Below are 15,797 nucleotides of genomic sequence, written 5' to 3' on the forward strand. Positions count from 1 at the left end.
CCCATAGGGGCAGTCGGGATTCCGGGGTCCAGTAGCTGCCTTCAGGGTCACTACCCGAGTGTCGCCCGAGCCAAGTGCCCATCAGTTGCAAACTACTTTCTCCCAGAGTCCACGCAATCTGCCAGAAAAAAGGTACAGGTCACCCCTAGGGGCCTGGTCAGCCATGATGTCCAGCAGAGGCCTTCAGGTCACTACTCGAGAGTCGCCTGAGCCACGTGCCCTCAGATGCACTCTGCCTTCTCTCAGGGCCAACACGACCTGCGCGAGAGAGAGAACAGCTCCCCAAAAGGGGAGTGGGTCCCGAGCGGGAAAGTCCCCGCTTTTGCCATCCGACTGTCCAATGCCTGACCGCTTGCAAGTCCGTTTGTGGTTAGGGTGACTTTTGAGATTCCAAGGAGAATTTGCATAGGGCATTTGCAAGTCCTTTGAAGGGTCTCCTTTCAGGAATGCCAGACTTGCTCGGTGGGTTTGTTGATTAGGAAACTCAGGATGGCTTTGTGAAGCTCTGGCCTTCTTATCTCCTGAGCCTTTGGAATTTCAGGCATTTGTCACCCCTCAGGAAACTCAGGAAATTAACTTTTTTCTACCAAGGCCTTTTCCCTATCTGCCTATTTCCTTTCTATCTCCTCACTAGGATCACAGGTGTATGCGCACCACTACGCACAACAGAAGGTTTTAGGTTTCTTGTGTGTGTGTGTGTGTGTGTGTGTGTGTGTGGTGTGTACTAAATTGATGAGAATATTACTACTTGATGAGGCTGTCCTCAAACCTGCGAACTCTTTTTTTTTTTTTTTCAGGTCTAGGGATGGAACCCAGAGGCATTCAACCTCTGAGCTATACTCCATGCCCCCCCTCTTTTTTTTAATTCTTTATTTTGAAACAGGGTCTCACTAAATTGCAGAGGGCCTCACTAAGTAGCCGAGGCTGTCCGCGAACTGCTATCCTCTGGTCTCAGCCGCCCGAATGCTGGGATTACAAGCATGCGCCACCACGCCCGGCACACCTGTGAACTTTCTGTCTCAGCCTACCAAGTATTAGAATTACAGGTATGCATCATCATGCCTGGTATTTCTTTTCTTTAAGTTGCAGAGGGTTCACTAAGTAGCGGAGGCTGGCCATGAACCTGCGATCCTTACAAGGGTGCACCAACCACACCCAGCTTCTGTTTCTTTTATGCTCTAACTTGAAAAGGATCTCATGTGAGTGAGTCATTTAGGTGCTAGGTCTATCCCCACAAGTCAAGAAAACTTGTCTGGCTGCAGTTGCATATGGAAAACAAAAATCTTGCCCTTTGTTCTAGTTTTCTGTTACTTAACAACAGCAAACAAATAATAAGATAATGAGACCAAAGATGCTTACTCTTTTTTTTTTTTTTTTTCTTTTGGCAATACTGGGGATAGAACCCAGCGGCATTCTACCTCTTAGCTACACTGCCGGCCCTATTTTATTATTTTTATTTTGAAACAGGGTCTCACTGAGTTATAGACGGCATCAGTAAGTTGCTGAGCCTGGCCAAGAATCTGCGATCCTCCTGTCTCAGCCTCCCAAGTGCAGGGATTACAAGCGTGCACTACCACACCTGGCAGATGCCTACTCTTGGTAGTCCTTACTGTTCATTTTTATTCATTTATTCATGGTACTAGGGGATTGAACTCAGGGGCATTCTACCTCAGAGCTATACCCCCAGCCCTAATTTTACTTAGAAATACTGGGCTTACAGGCATGCACCACCATGCCTGGCTTTTTGCTGTTCATTAACTCAGTAACTGGATATTCCTTAAGTTCCTCCCTCATTCCCTGAATTGTGGGGGCTGGAAGTGACAGTGGTGCACCAGATAAATAACACCAGAGTGCCTCAGAGATGCAACTAAAAAAGTTGGATCCACTGGGCATGGTGGCACACATTTTAATCCCAGTACTTGGGAGTCTGAAACAGGAGGATCACAGGTTCAAGGCCAACCTCAGCAAGAAGTGAGACTCTCATCCACCCAGTAAGACCTGTTTCCAAATAAGAAATAAAATGAGGCTGGGGGTATACCTGGAAGTTAAAATGCCTCTGGATTCAATCCCCAGTACAAAAATAAATAAATAGCCAGGTGCATGCTTGTAATCCCTCCATTTGTGAGGCTGAGACAGGAGGATCGTGGTTAGAAGACAGCCTCAGCTACTTAGTGAGGCCATTTGCATTCAGTGAGACCTTGTTTCAAAATAAAGAATAAAAAATAGAGCTGGAGGTGTAGCTCAGAGATAGAACACCCCTAGGTTCCAACTCCAGTAACACAAATACATACATACATATATACATCATATATATATATATATATACACACACACACACACACACACACACACACAAAACACATACATACATACATACATACATAAATTGGGCTGGGGATACAGAGGTAGAATGCCCCTGGGTTCCATCCCTACTACAACAAAAATAAATAAATAAATAAATAAATAAATAAATAAATAAATAATAAACTCAATCCCCTGACAAACCACTACTGTTGACCTAATTTCATTATCTATCTTAAGAGGATTAATTATTGAGCATCTGAATTTTTTTAATCTTCTAGATCTCATGTTATTTTCATGTTGGGTAGTCATTTATCAACACCATTTTTTTTCTACATGAAAGTCTGTTGAATACCATATCTGTGTTTTCTGCTATTTCAGCTTCATTTTTCTATATTTGACCTAGATCTAGTATTTAAATGATCATATAACCAAACTGAGAGACATTCTAAAATACTACTGTTCTGTAGTCTGCAAAAATGCTAACATTATGTAAGAAAAAGACTAGAGAAATGTCCCCAGAAAAAGAAAGATTAAGAGAATTGATGTGTGTGTGTGTGTGTGTGTGTGTGTGTGTGTGTGTGTGTGGTACTAGAGGTAGAACCAGGGGCTCTATACTCCCAGACCTATTTTATATTTGGAAACAAGGTCTCACTAATTGCTGAGAGCCTCAGTAAGTAGCTGAGGCTGGCTTCGAACCTGTGTGATCCTCCTGTCTCAGCCTCCCAAGCACGGGGATTACTAGCATGTGCCACCATGCCTGCCTGATAATCTACATTTAATTGCAATATGTGAGCCTGAACTGGTAAATACATGAATGCTTTAAAGAATGTAATTAGGACAATTAAACAAATTTGAATAAAAACTGTAGAGTAGTTAAAAAATGAAATACAAACTAAAAATGTTGAGTTTTTTTTTTTTTTTTTTCTTTTTTGGTACTGGGGACAGAACCCAGGGGCATTCACCTCTGAGCTACACCCCCAGCCCTATTTTTTAGTCTTTATTTTGAAACAGGGTCTCACTGAGTTGCAAAGGGCCTCACTAAGTAGCTGAGGCTGGCTGAGAACTGCAATCCTCCTGTCTCAGCCTCTCAAATGCTGGGATTACAAGCATGTGCCACCACACCCAGTGAGTTTCTTAAATTTGATAACTATACTGCAGTTCTCTGAGAGAATATTCTTTTCTTTTCCTTTTCCTTTTTCTTTTTCTTTTTTCTTTTTCAGGTTTGGGGATGGAACCCAGAGGCATTTGACCACTGAGCTACACCCCCTGCCCAATTTTTTATTCTTTATTTTGAAACAGGGTGTCACTGAGTTGCGGAGGGCCTCATTAAGTAGCTGAGGCTGTCCACGAACTACAATCCTCCGGTCTCAGCTTCCCGAATGCTGGGATTACAAGCATGCGCCACCATGCCCGGCTTCTAGCTAGTAATTCTACTTGAGGATTTTTTTTTTTTTTTTTTTTTTTTTGGTATTAGATAAAGGCCTCACTAAGTAGCTGAGGCTGGTCATGAACCTGCAATCCTCCTGTCTCAGCCTCCCAAATACTGGGATTACAAACATGTGCCACCATTCCCAGCTCCAGCTCTATTCTTATTTTGAAACAGGGTCTGGGCCACCATCCCCAGCTTACTTGAGGAATTTTTTTTTTTTTTTTTGGCCTAGAATTAATTAGAGGTGACAGTCCATTTTATTGATAGTTAAAACTCTGAGCTGGGTATAATGACACACACTTGTCATCCTAGTACTTGGGAGGCTGAGACAGGGAGACAGGAGGTCCTCTACAACTTAGTAAGATCCTAATTTTCAAAATAGAGACTAAATCAGGTCTAGGGATGTAGCTAGGCGTGGTGGTGCAACTTAGTGAGACCCTGTTTCAAAATAAATAAAATAGGATTGGGGATAGAGATCTGAGGTAGAATGCCCCTAGGCTCAATCCCCAGTAACACACACACACACACACACACACACACACACACACACACGAATAATAAAAAAATAAAAAAATCTATGGTCACTGTGAAATGTGACTGTGAGGCCTAGCCAGAGGAGATCAAGAACAAAAGGACTTCAGGAAAGTCCTTTTGACTGAAAGGAAAATGTTATTTAAAAAATTATTTTATTATTTATTATTTATTTTTTATTATTTTTTATTATTTTTATTATTTTTTATTTTTTATTATTTTTTATTATTTTTTATTTTATTATTTTTATTATTTTTTATTATTTTATTATTTATTTATAAAAAATTAGAAAGGAAAATGTTTCTAACTCTCCCCCTGCCCCAGCCCCATAAATGTACCACTGTTAAGCCCACCAATCAGAGAAATACATGACTGCTTTGCTGTCCCTCCTTCCTAAGTCCCCTATTCTGTAAGGAAGGGGGCTCCTGGCTCTCGTGGACTCTTCCTTGTCAGTTCCCCCTCCCAGGCTGCATTCCAAATAAAGCCATGTGTTCCTATATTATTATTATTATTATTTTTTTTTTTTTTTTTTTTTTTTTTTTGCGGGTCTGGGGATGGAACCCAGGGGCATTCGACCTCTGAGCTACAGCCCCTGCCCTATTTTTTATTCGTTATTTTGAAACCAGGTCTCACTGAGCCGCAGAGGGCCTCACTAAGTAGCTGAGGCTGTCCGCGAACCGCGATCCTCCGGTCTCAGCCTCCCGAATGCTGGAATTACAAGCGTGCGCCACCACGCCCGGCTATATATTATTATTTTTTTTTTTATCAAAATCAACAACAGAAAGATACAGAAAAATTTCCAAACATCTACATATGAAAAAATATACGCTTGTCGGGTGTGGTGGCACATGCTTGTAATCACAGCATTTGGGAGGCTGAGACAGCAGGATCATGCTTCAAGGACATCCTCAGCTACTTAGTGAGGCCCCTTTGTAACTCAGTGAGACCTGTTTCAAAATAAAGAATAAAAAATAGTGCTGGGTTATAGCTCAGAGGTAGAATGCCCCTGGGTTCCATCCACAGTACCGAAAAAGAAAAAAGAAAAGAAGAGAAAGAAAGAAAAGAAGAAATCAAGTCAAGGTACAAACCTAGAACCCCAGTACTTAGCAGGCTGAAACTGCAGATTGCAGGTTCAAGGCCAGTCTCAGCAATTTAGCAAGACCCTGTTTTTTTCTTTTTTTGTTTTGTTTTTTTGCAGTACTGGGGGTGGAACCCAGGGGCTTTCTACCTCCAGGTTATACTTCCAGCCCTATTTTTTATACTTTATTTGGAAACAGGGTCTCACTATGTTCCGAGAGCCTCACTAAGTAGCTGAGGCTGGCTTTGAACCTGTGCGATCTTCCTGTCTCAGCCTCCCAAGCGTGGAGGTTACAAGCGTGCGCCACCACACCCGGTGACCCTGTTTCTTAAATGAATGGATAAATGAATAAATAAATAAATAAATAAATAAATAAATAAATAAATAAATAAGAGGGCTAGGTATATAGCTCAGAGATAGAATGCCCTGGTGAGGAGATAGAAAGGAAATAGGCAGATAGGGAAAAGGCCTTGGTAGAAAAAAGCTAATTTCCTGAGTTTCCTGAGAGACAACAGATACCTGAAACTCTAAAGGTTCAGAGATAAGAAGGTCAAAGCTTCACAAGGCCATCCTGAGTTTCCTAATCAACAAACCCACCGAACAAGTCTGGCATTCCTGAAAGGAGACCCTTCAAAGAACTTGCAAATGTCCTATGCAAATTCTCCTTGGAGTCACCCTAACCACAAACGGACTTGCAAGTGGTCAGGCATCGGCCAGTCAGATGGCAAAAGCGGGGGACTTCCCGCTCGGGACCCCCTCCCCCTTTGGGGAGCTGTTCTCTCTCTTGCAGGTCGTGTTGGCCCTGAGAGAAGGCAGAGTGCATCTGAGGGCACATGGCTCGGGCCTGCACCTGAAGGCAATTCGGCTTGGGCGGGGTTTTCTCGCAAGAAACCCTGTTTCACTGGGTTCAATTCCCAGTACCAAAAAGAAAAAAAAAGGGGGAGGGGAAGAAGAAAGGAAGGAAGGATGAAGGAAAGAATAAATAAATAAATAAATAAATAAATAAATAAATAAATAAATAGGACTGGGATGTAGCTCAGTAGTAGAGTACCCCTGGGTTCAATCTCTAGTAGCAAAGGAAAGGAAATGAAGGAAAGAGGACCTGAGTGGGGTGGCACAAGCACGTAATCCCAATACTTAGGGGGCTGAAAAGGGAGAATTAAAGGTTTGAGGACAGCCTCCAACAAGTTAGTGAAACCCTGTTTCAAAACAAGAAATAGAAAGGACTGGGGATGAGGGGGAATGGTGGTGCATGCCCATAATCCCAGCACTTAAGAGCTAAAGATCACATGTTTGAGAATAGACTCAGCAATTTATTGAGACTGTTTCAAAATTTTAAAAAAGTAATAATATTGGGCTGGGGTTATAGCTCTGAGAGAATTCCCCTGGATTCAACCCCCAGTCCCCTCCCCACACAAAGACACACAAAAAATAATCAAATGGGGAAAAGATGTAATAATGTAATGTTTCTTTTTTGATAATTTTTTTGTTTGTTTTTGCAGAACTAGGGATTAAACCCTGAGGCATTTCTTTTTTATTCTTTTTTTTTTTTTTTTTCGGCACTAGTGATGGATCCCAGGGGCATTCTACCTCCAAGCTACAACCTCAACCCTGTTTTTTAGTTTGTTTGTTTATTTATTTATTTATTTTGCGAATCTGGGGATGGATCCCAGGGGCATTCTACCTCCAAGCTACACCCTCAACCCTGTTTTTTAGTCTTATTTATTTATTTATTTTGCGAGTCTGGGGATGGAACCCAGGGGCGTTCAACCTCTGAGCTACAACCCTGCTCAGTTTTTTATTCTTTATTTTGAAAGAGGGTCTCACTAAGTTGCAGAGGCCTTACTAAGTAGCTGAGGCTGGCGAAAACTGCAATCTTGCCAGGCGTGGTGGCACATGCTTGTAATCCCAGCATTCGGGAAGCTGAGACCTGAGGATCGCGGTTCACAGACAGCCTCAGCTACTTAGTGAGGCCCTCTGCAACTCAGTGAGACCCGGTTTCAAAATAAAGAATAAAAAAATAGGGCAGAGGGTGTAGATCAGAGATAGAATGCCCCTGGGTTCCATCCTCAGACGGTCAAAAGAAAAATTTAAAAAAACTGCAATCTTCCCGTTTCAGCCTCCCAAATGCTGGGATTACAAGCGTACGCCATCACTTCCAGCTCCTTTTTAATTATTTATTTATTTATTTATTTATTTATTTATTTATTTATTTATTTCAGCATAGCCCAGAAGTAGAAAGCCTCTGGGTTCCACCCCCAGTACCACACACACACAAAAAAGGTCTGGGAGTATAGCCGCAGGTAGAAAGCCTCTGGGTTCCACCCTTGGTACCACCAAAACAAACAAACAAACAAAAGAACTAAAGGAGGCACAGAACCAAAAAGTCACTCCTTTCTGGATTAGATGAGGCCAGCTGGCCTTTGGATACCCTAGGAAGAGGTGGTGGCAGCAGCAGCATGAAGGATATCTCTATCTCCACACATGTGGTCATCTGCACTGGATTAGAGGTCCATTTCAATCTGTGCATCATCAGGTATCTCTTCCTCTGTCTCCTTCTGCTCCTTCAGCAACTCCAGCTTGGAGGGTGGGGCTGTTGGAGGGGTTGTGACTCTGGGAATCTGAGGGAGGCTGCAGGGGCGAGTCCGGGCAATGGGTGAATTCTTGCACTCCAGCAGGAACTTTCCATCTAGATGACCCTGGTGCCTCCCGGGGTAGTGGCATATAAAGTGCCCCCCCGGCGTGGTGCTGTAGCAGTCGAGCAGCAGGTCTCAGCCCCCAGGAATCAGGCAGCTTTTGGACATGGACATAGCAGACAGGAAGCACAGGATGACAACCGGCTGGTACTGGAGACACACAGCGCTGCGGAGTCCCAGGCTGACTAAATTGACCACGTGCAGCCGCAGGCAACAACCTCTTTTCTGTTTTGAAACAAGGTCTCAGTGAGTTGCAAAGGGCCTACCTAAGTAGCTGGGGCTGTCCAGGAACCACAATTCAACGGTCTCTGCCTCTCGAATGCAGGGATTACAAGCGTGCGCCACCACGGCCAGCTCTTTTTTATTCTTTGTTTTGAAACAGGGTCCCACTAAATTGCAGAGAGCCTTCACTACTTAGCTGAGGTTGGCTTTGAACCTGTGATCGCCTTGTTAAACCTCCCAAGTATGGGGATTACAAGTATTCACCACCAGCCTGACAATAATTTGGTTTGATAATGAGAGTGTCCACGAAAGAAGCCTTAGTGGTAAGAGGATAGCATCCAGTAAGGTATAATTTTACAAACCTCACACTAGATGGCAGATCTCAAACAAAAAATTTTGGGTTTCAAGTTAATTAGGGTTTTTCTGCCATCCTGAACTAGGCAGTGGCATCCTAAACCAGGCATGGTGGCGCACGTTTATAGTCCCAGCATTGAGAGGCTGAGACCGGAGGATCGCGGTTCTAGAACAGCCTCAGCTACTTAGTAAAGCCCTTTGCAACTCAGTGAAACCCTGCTTCAAAATAAAGAATAAAATATAGGGCTGGGGGTATAGCTCAGAGGTAGAATGCCCCCTGGGTTCCATCCCCAGCACAGCTCAAAAAAAAAAATTTTTTTTTTAAACTTTCCTCCTGGTTTCTCTTTTTGGTGAGGGCTGAGATGATTTGATAGAAGAGCCTAGTTGCCAAGTAGCCAATAGCCAAATCCAAGGAGGTAAGCACCTATGTGGGCAACGGGGGGTGTTCTTGGGTGATAAAAGAAGACAACAAATACCAGTCACTGATACCCAAGCAACCACATCATTTTCTCTTTTGGGGATGCAGGGTGCTGGGGATTGAAACCAGGGACATTCTACCTCTGAGCTACACCCCTAGCCCTATTTTATTTTATTTTTTTTATTTGGAAACAGGGTCTACTAAGTTGCTGACAGCCTCACTAAATTGTTGAGGATGGCTCCTCCCCCTCCCCCTCCCCTCCTCCCCCCTCTTCCTCCTCCTCCTCCTCCTCCTCCTCTTCCTCCTCCTCCTCCTCCTCCTCCTCCTCCTCCTCCTCCTCCTCCTCCTCCTCCTTCTTCTTCTTCTTCTTCTTCTTCTTCTTCTTCTGTACTGGGGATGAAACTCAGGGGCATTCTACTTCCAAGCTATACTCCCAGTCCTATTTTTTGTTATGTTGAAACAGGGTCTCACTGAATTCCAAAGAGCCTCACTCTGTAGTAGCTGAGGCTCTCCAGGAACTGTGATCCTTCCTGTCTCGACCCCCTGAATGCTGGGATTGCAAGCGTGTGCCACCACACCCAGCTTGCTTGCTTTTCTTTTCTTTTCTCTTTTTTTCTTTTTTTCTTTCTTTCTTTTTTTTGTAGTACTAGGGGTGCAACCCAGGGGCATTCTACCTCCAAGCAACACCCCCAGCCCGATTTTTTATTCTTTATTTTGAAACAGGGTCTCACTGAGTTGCAAAGGGCCTAGGTAACTGAAGCTGTCTGTGAACACTGATCCTCCTGTCTCAGCTTCCCAAATGCTGGGATTACAAGCGTGCACCACCATGCCTGGCTCTTACTTTCTTAAAAAAAAAAAAAAGTTACATGTTGCTGGATACAGTGCATGCCTATAATCCTAGTATTTGGGAGGCTGAAACAGGCAGATCACAGGTAGAGCTACCCTCAGCAACTTAGACTCTGTTTCCAAATAAAAAATAAAATAGAGCTGGGAGTGTAGCTCAGAGGTAGAATGCTTCTGGTTTCAATCCCTTAACAATGCACACACACACACACACACACACACACACACACACACCCTACACCATACCACACCACACACACACTACATGTTAGCCAGGTGTGGTGGCACATGTCTTTAATTTCAGTACTTGAGAGGTTGAGGCAGAGGGACTGTAGGTTTTTGGACAGACTCAGCAATTTAGTGAGGCCCTCCACAATTTGGTTGTGACAGTTTGAGATGTTGCTGTGGGTTCTTGTTCTTCGCTAGTTTAGAAAAAATAGCCAGAACTGCACTGCTACACACTCAGGCAGTTTTATTATTACAAAGGTAGAAAGAAGGGACAGAACAATCATAGTACTGTGTCAGAGGGATGCAGTGGAGTGCCTTGAGAGTAAGATACTGAAATCTGTGAACATATAGCATTTTTTTTTAATAAGAATTCATTATCTCCTTCCTCCCACCTGCTTAGCCAATAGTCCTTTTTTCCCACCAAAAGCAGGTACAGGTCCACAGTTATCTCTGCTGTGTGAGCCTTTGCTGTTACCTTTTTTTTGTTCACCTTCACAGAAACAGATAGGTCTGACATCACTGATCAAAATGTGTTGCTTGGTTAGCAAGGTCAGGGGGCTGCATGGTAGAAACTTGCCTTGTTCCTGGCTTTATTTTTGTTTTTAAAGTTTGGAGCATGTACTGTCCACCTGTGTCCTTGCTGAGTTCTCAGCTTTTCCCTATCTCTGTCTGCTAGAAGTTACTTGAAAATTTGTTTTATAATAAAGAAAAGAAAGACACAGAAATATAGTCTTTCAAAGTGTGGAGTTTGGGGTCATTTTATTTATTTATTTATTTATTGGTACTGGGGGGTGGAACCCAGGGGCTTTCTACCTCTGGGCTATACTCTCAGCCTTCTTCTTCTTCTTCTGTACTGGGGATGAAACTCAGGGGCATTCTTATAATTTATTTGGAAGCAGGGTCTCATTAAGTTGCTGAGAGCCTCACTAAGTAGCTGAGGCTGGCTTTGAACCTGACTGTTGCGAGAGTTTATATAATTTTTTTTTTTTTTTTTTTGGTGGTACTGGGGTTCCTGGAAACCCTTCTACCTCTGGGCTACACTCCCAGACCTATTTTATACTTTTTTAAATTTTTGAAACAGGGTCTCTTAAGCCAGCGCGGCTGGCTTCGAACCTGCACGATCCTCCTGTCTCTGCCTCCCAAGAGCGGGGATTACAAGCGTGCGCCACCACGCCCAGCTATATAATTCTTTTCCTAAGTGTAGAAATCTAGCTGGGACTGGTGGCGCACACTTATAATCCCAGCATTTGAGAGGCTGAGACAGGAGGATCACAATTCGAAGACAGCCTCAGCTACTTAATGAGGCCCTTTGCAATTCAGTCAGACCCTGTTTCAAAATAAAGAATAAAATATAGGGCTGGAGGTGTAGCTTGGAAGTAGAATGACCCTGGGTTCCATCATCAGTACCTAAACAAAATAAATAAAGTGTAGGAATCTGTGTTTTAACATTCAGTATTCAGCTGGGCTAACAGCCAACTTTTAGCTGACCAAGGTCAACTCTGGCTGCAGCCTTTGGCTGACAGCTTAGAGACAAAGGATTTTATATGTTTGTCTAAGTATGAAAACTTGTTCTTATTAGCAATTAATACAGTTCTTGTTAACATTCAATACAGGATCAATCCCCATCATTTTTAAGACTGTTTCAAAATAAAATAGGGCTGAGGGTATAGTTCAGAGGTAGAATGCCCCTGGGTTCAAACCCCAGCCCCAAATATGAATAAAATAAATAAATAAAATAAGGCTGGGTGTGTAGCTCAGAGGTAGAACACACCTGGATTCAATCCCCAGTGCCGAAAAAAAGAAAAAGGAAAAAGAAAAGAAAAGAAAAGAAAAGAAAAGAGCCAGATGGGCATGGTGGTGCCTGCTTGTAATCCCAGTACTTGGAGGATTGCAGGATCATGGCTAGCTTTAGTTTAGTGAGGCCCTTTGCAACTTAGTGAGAACCTGTTTCAAAATAAAGAATAAAAAATAGGGCTAGGGATATAGCTCAGAGATAGTATGTCCCTGGGTTCAATCCCTAGTACTATGAGAGATAGAGAGAGATAGAGATAGAGATGAAAGAGAGAGAGAGAGAGCGAGAGAGAAGCCACATGTTATATTTTACCACTAAAATTTGGGAGATGGGAATACATGTAAGGCAAATATTATCTGGCAATCTTTCTGAATCATTTTGCTTTCTTCAATATTTTTTTTTTTTTCCAGTACTGGGGATGGAGCCCAGGGGCATTTTGCCTTTGGGTGACACCCTCAGCCCTATTTTTTTTTTTTTATTCTTTATTTTGAAACAGGGTCTCACTGAGTTGCAAAGGACCTCACTAAGTAGCTGAGGCTGTTCGAGAACCACAATCCTCCTTGTACTGGTATTGGGAAGAGGGTTTAAAATGTATTAATGTGTCAATACTGGGAAAGATGTCCAATCTTGAAATATGTCTTCTTTACTAAGAAAGCCAGGGTTAGCTAACATGTCCTTGCATTCCTAAGAACAATTTAACACATTTTGGGGGTGAAGACGAAAGGTAAAAGCCTGTGTATGGAGACAGAGATGCCTCCCTCTCAGGCCATAAATCTGGGCCTGTGTTTGGAGACAGAGATGTCTCCCCCTTTAGGCCATAAATTCGGCTGGAGAGATAACAGAAGCAGAGCCGGGGTTGGAGATAAGGGGTAACATGATCTCCAAAAATCAGAGGGACCTGCTGGACTTAGGATAAAAACTCAGTAAACTGGAGTTCTTTGGCATTTTCATTCGAATTGACCCCCTGTGCCCCTCTCTGGCACAGGGCTGTAACTATCTCTATATGTCTACCTTTTTAATAAACTTCTTTAAATCTTCAGCAGCTGTCCAAGCGATGAATACTTATTCTTAGCTTAGGACAAGAATCCACGGTTTTTCTGTTTGTCTCTGTGTGTCTGGTGGTGGTGGGGGGATTATTTCACACCACACACCTTTCCCCCCCCCAACCTATCCCCTGCAACACTCCTGTCTTAGCCTCCCAAATGCTGGGATTACAAGTGTGCACCACCACACCAGGCTTTATTCTGAAGCAGGGTCTCATTAATTTTCAGAGTACCTTAGTAGCTGAGGATGGCCGAGAACCTGTGATCCTCCTGTCTCAACCTCCCAAGTATTGGAACTACAAGTGTGTGCCACCACTCCTGGCTTCAATACATTTTTAAATTTTATTTACTTATGTATGTATATTTTGCCTTATTGGGAAAGCAAACCCAGGGGTGCTCTACCACTGACCAAGATCCCTTAGCACACTATCATATCTATCTATCTATCTATCTATCTATCTATCTATCTATCTATCATCTATACCTTCTAGTCATTGAACCCAGGAAGAAGCATCCTGCCTCTGAGCTACCCCTCCAGACCCTTTTATTTTTTATTTGAAAGCTCAGTCTTCTTAAGTTACTAAGGTTCTCACTAAACTGTTGAGGCTTGTCTTGAATTTGCAATCTTCCTGTCTCACCACCACATCAGCAACTTCTTTCTTCCTTTTTCTGTGGTACTGGGGTTTGAACCCAGGGGCATTCTACCTCTGAGTTACACCCCCAACCCTATTTTTTATTCTTATTTTGAAACAAGGTCTCACTGAGTTGTAGAGGGCCTTACTAAGTAGCCGAGGCTGTCCACAAACCATAATCCTCCTGTCTCATCCTCCCAAATGCTAGGATTACAAGCGTGTGCCACCACACCTGGCTCCTATTTTATTCTTTATTTGAAACAGGGTCTCAGGAAGTTGAAGAGGGCCTTGCTAAATTGCTAAGATTGGTTGTGACCCCTCTATCCGCCCTCTCAGCCTTCCAAGTACTAGGATTATGGCATGTGCCAATATACTCTGCTACTGGGCAAATTTTCTTAAAAGTCACAGTCGTAGTGCATACTTAACCTGGCCCTGGTGTCTGTTCCTGTCACCTTTACATCCTAACCTGTATCCACCATGCATGAGTGCGTCTCTATCCATATTGGCCAGGCTGGTGTTCAGATCAGCTATGCCTGCTGAGAGCTCTACTGCCTAGAATATGACTTTCAGCTTGATAGCCAGATGTCAAGCAACTAAATGATTGGGGGGAGGAGACAACTCACTCAACAACTTCTTCAGTGAGACAGGCACTGGCCAGCACATGCCCAGGGCAGTGTTTGTAGACCTGGAGCCTACAGTAATTGATGAAGTTTGCACTGTTACCTATTGTCTACTCTCCCACCCTGAGCAACTTATTACAGGCAAGAAAGATGCTGCCAAAAACTATGCCTGGGGCCACTACACCATTGGCAAGGAGTTCATTGACCTTGTCTTGGACCGAATTTGTAAACTGGCTGACCAGTGCGCAAGTCTTCAGGGCTTCCTGGTTTTCCGCACCTTTGGCAGGGGGAACTGGTTCTGAGTTCACCTCCCTGCTGATGGAACATCTTTCTATTGATTATGGCAAGAATTCCAAGCTGGAATTCTCCATCTACCCAGCTCCCTAGTTTCCCACAGCTGTAGTGGAGCCCTACAACTCCATCCTCACCACCCTGGAGCATTCTGATTGTGCCTTCATGATACATGGATAACGAGGCCATCTATGATGTCGCAGAAACCTCAACCTTGAGCCCACAGCCTACACTAACCTGAAGTGTCTTATTAGCCAGATTGTGTCCTTCACCACTGAGTCCCTCAGTTTTGATGGAGCCCTGAATGTTGATCTGACAGAATTTCAGACCAACCTGGTCCCCTATCCCTGCATCCATTTCTCTCTGGCCACTTATGTTTCTTCTGAGAAAGCCTACCATGCATAGCTTTTTGGAGCAGAGATCACCAATGCCTGCTTTGAGCCAACCAACCAGATGGTGAAATGTGATCCTCGCCATGGTAAATACATGGCTTGCTGCCTGTTGTATGGTGGTGATGTGTTTCCCAAAGATGTCGATACTGCCATTGCCGCTATCAAGACCAAGTGTAGCATCCAGTTTGTGGATTGGTGCCCCACTGGCTTCAAGGTTGGCATTAACTACCAGCCTCCCACTGTGGTACCTGGTGGAGACCTGGTACAGCAAGCTGTTTGCATGTTGAGCAATACCACAGCCATTGCTAAGGCCTGGGCTCTCCTGGACCACAAGTTTGACCTGCTGTATGTTAGGCGTGAATTGTTCACCAGTACGAGGGTGAGGAGATGGAAGAAGGAGAGTTTTCTGAGGCCCATAGGACATGGCTGCCCTAGAGAAAGATTGTGAGGAAGTTGGTGTTGATTCTGTTGAAGGAGAGGGTGAGGAAGGAGAGGAATATTGATATATTAATTATAGTCCTGTATCATGTTAATTTTCCCAGAACTTTATCTTCAAAGTTAGCTGACAGACATTAATGTTTTATTACATAATCTTTACTCCATTGTGACCATGTGTGTCTATAAGATTTTTCCATCATGTCTCAAAGTAAAGGCTTTAAGGGGGAGGGGGGAGTCACAGTCAGACCAGGCATGATGGTGCGTGTCTATAATCCCAGTACTTGGGAGACAGAGACAGGAGGATTGTAGACTTGAAGTCAGCCTCAGCAAGAAATTGAGACCCTCAGCAACTCAGTGAGACCCTGTTTCAAAATAAAGAATAAAAGCTGGAGCCGGGCGTGGTGGTGTACGCTTGTAATCCCAGCATTTGGGAGGCTGAGACCAGAACATCGAGGTTCATGCACAGGCTCAGCTACTTAATGAGGC

At 43.6% G+C, this 15,797-nt stretch overlaps 2 pseudogenes across 2 annotated transcripts; one reads left to right on the forward strand and one right to left on the reverse strand.

Annotated features, from left to right (window-relative positions):
* Window positions 1–7,846: 7,846 nt before the first annotated feature.
* On the reverse strand, window positions 7,847–8,152 carry LOC308272224 (eukaryotic translation initiation factor 4E-binding protein 3-like; annotated as a pseudogene). The gene has a single exon. The product of its transcript is annotated as a eukaryotic translation initiation factor 4E-binding protein 3-like (transcript).
* A 5,895-nt stretch (window positions 8,153–14,047) lies between these two features.
* Window positions 14,048–15,376, forward strand: LOC308272054 (tubulin alpha-1B chain-like; annotated as a pseudogene). The gene has a single exon. The product of its transcript is annotated as a tubulin alpha-1B chain-like (transcript).
* Window positions 15,377–15,797: the final 421 nt, after the last annotated feature.

This window comes from Muscardinus avellanarius (assembly GCF_963383645.1).
Source record: "Muscardinus avellanarius genome assembly, chromosome: 13".
In the NCBI taxonomy this organism is placed as follows: Eukaryota; Metazoa; Chordata; class Mammalia; order Rodentia; family Gliridae; genus Muscardinus; species Muscardinus avellanarius.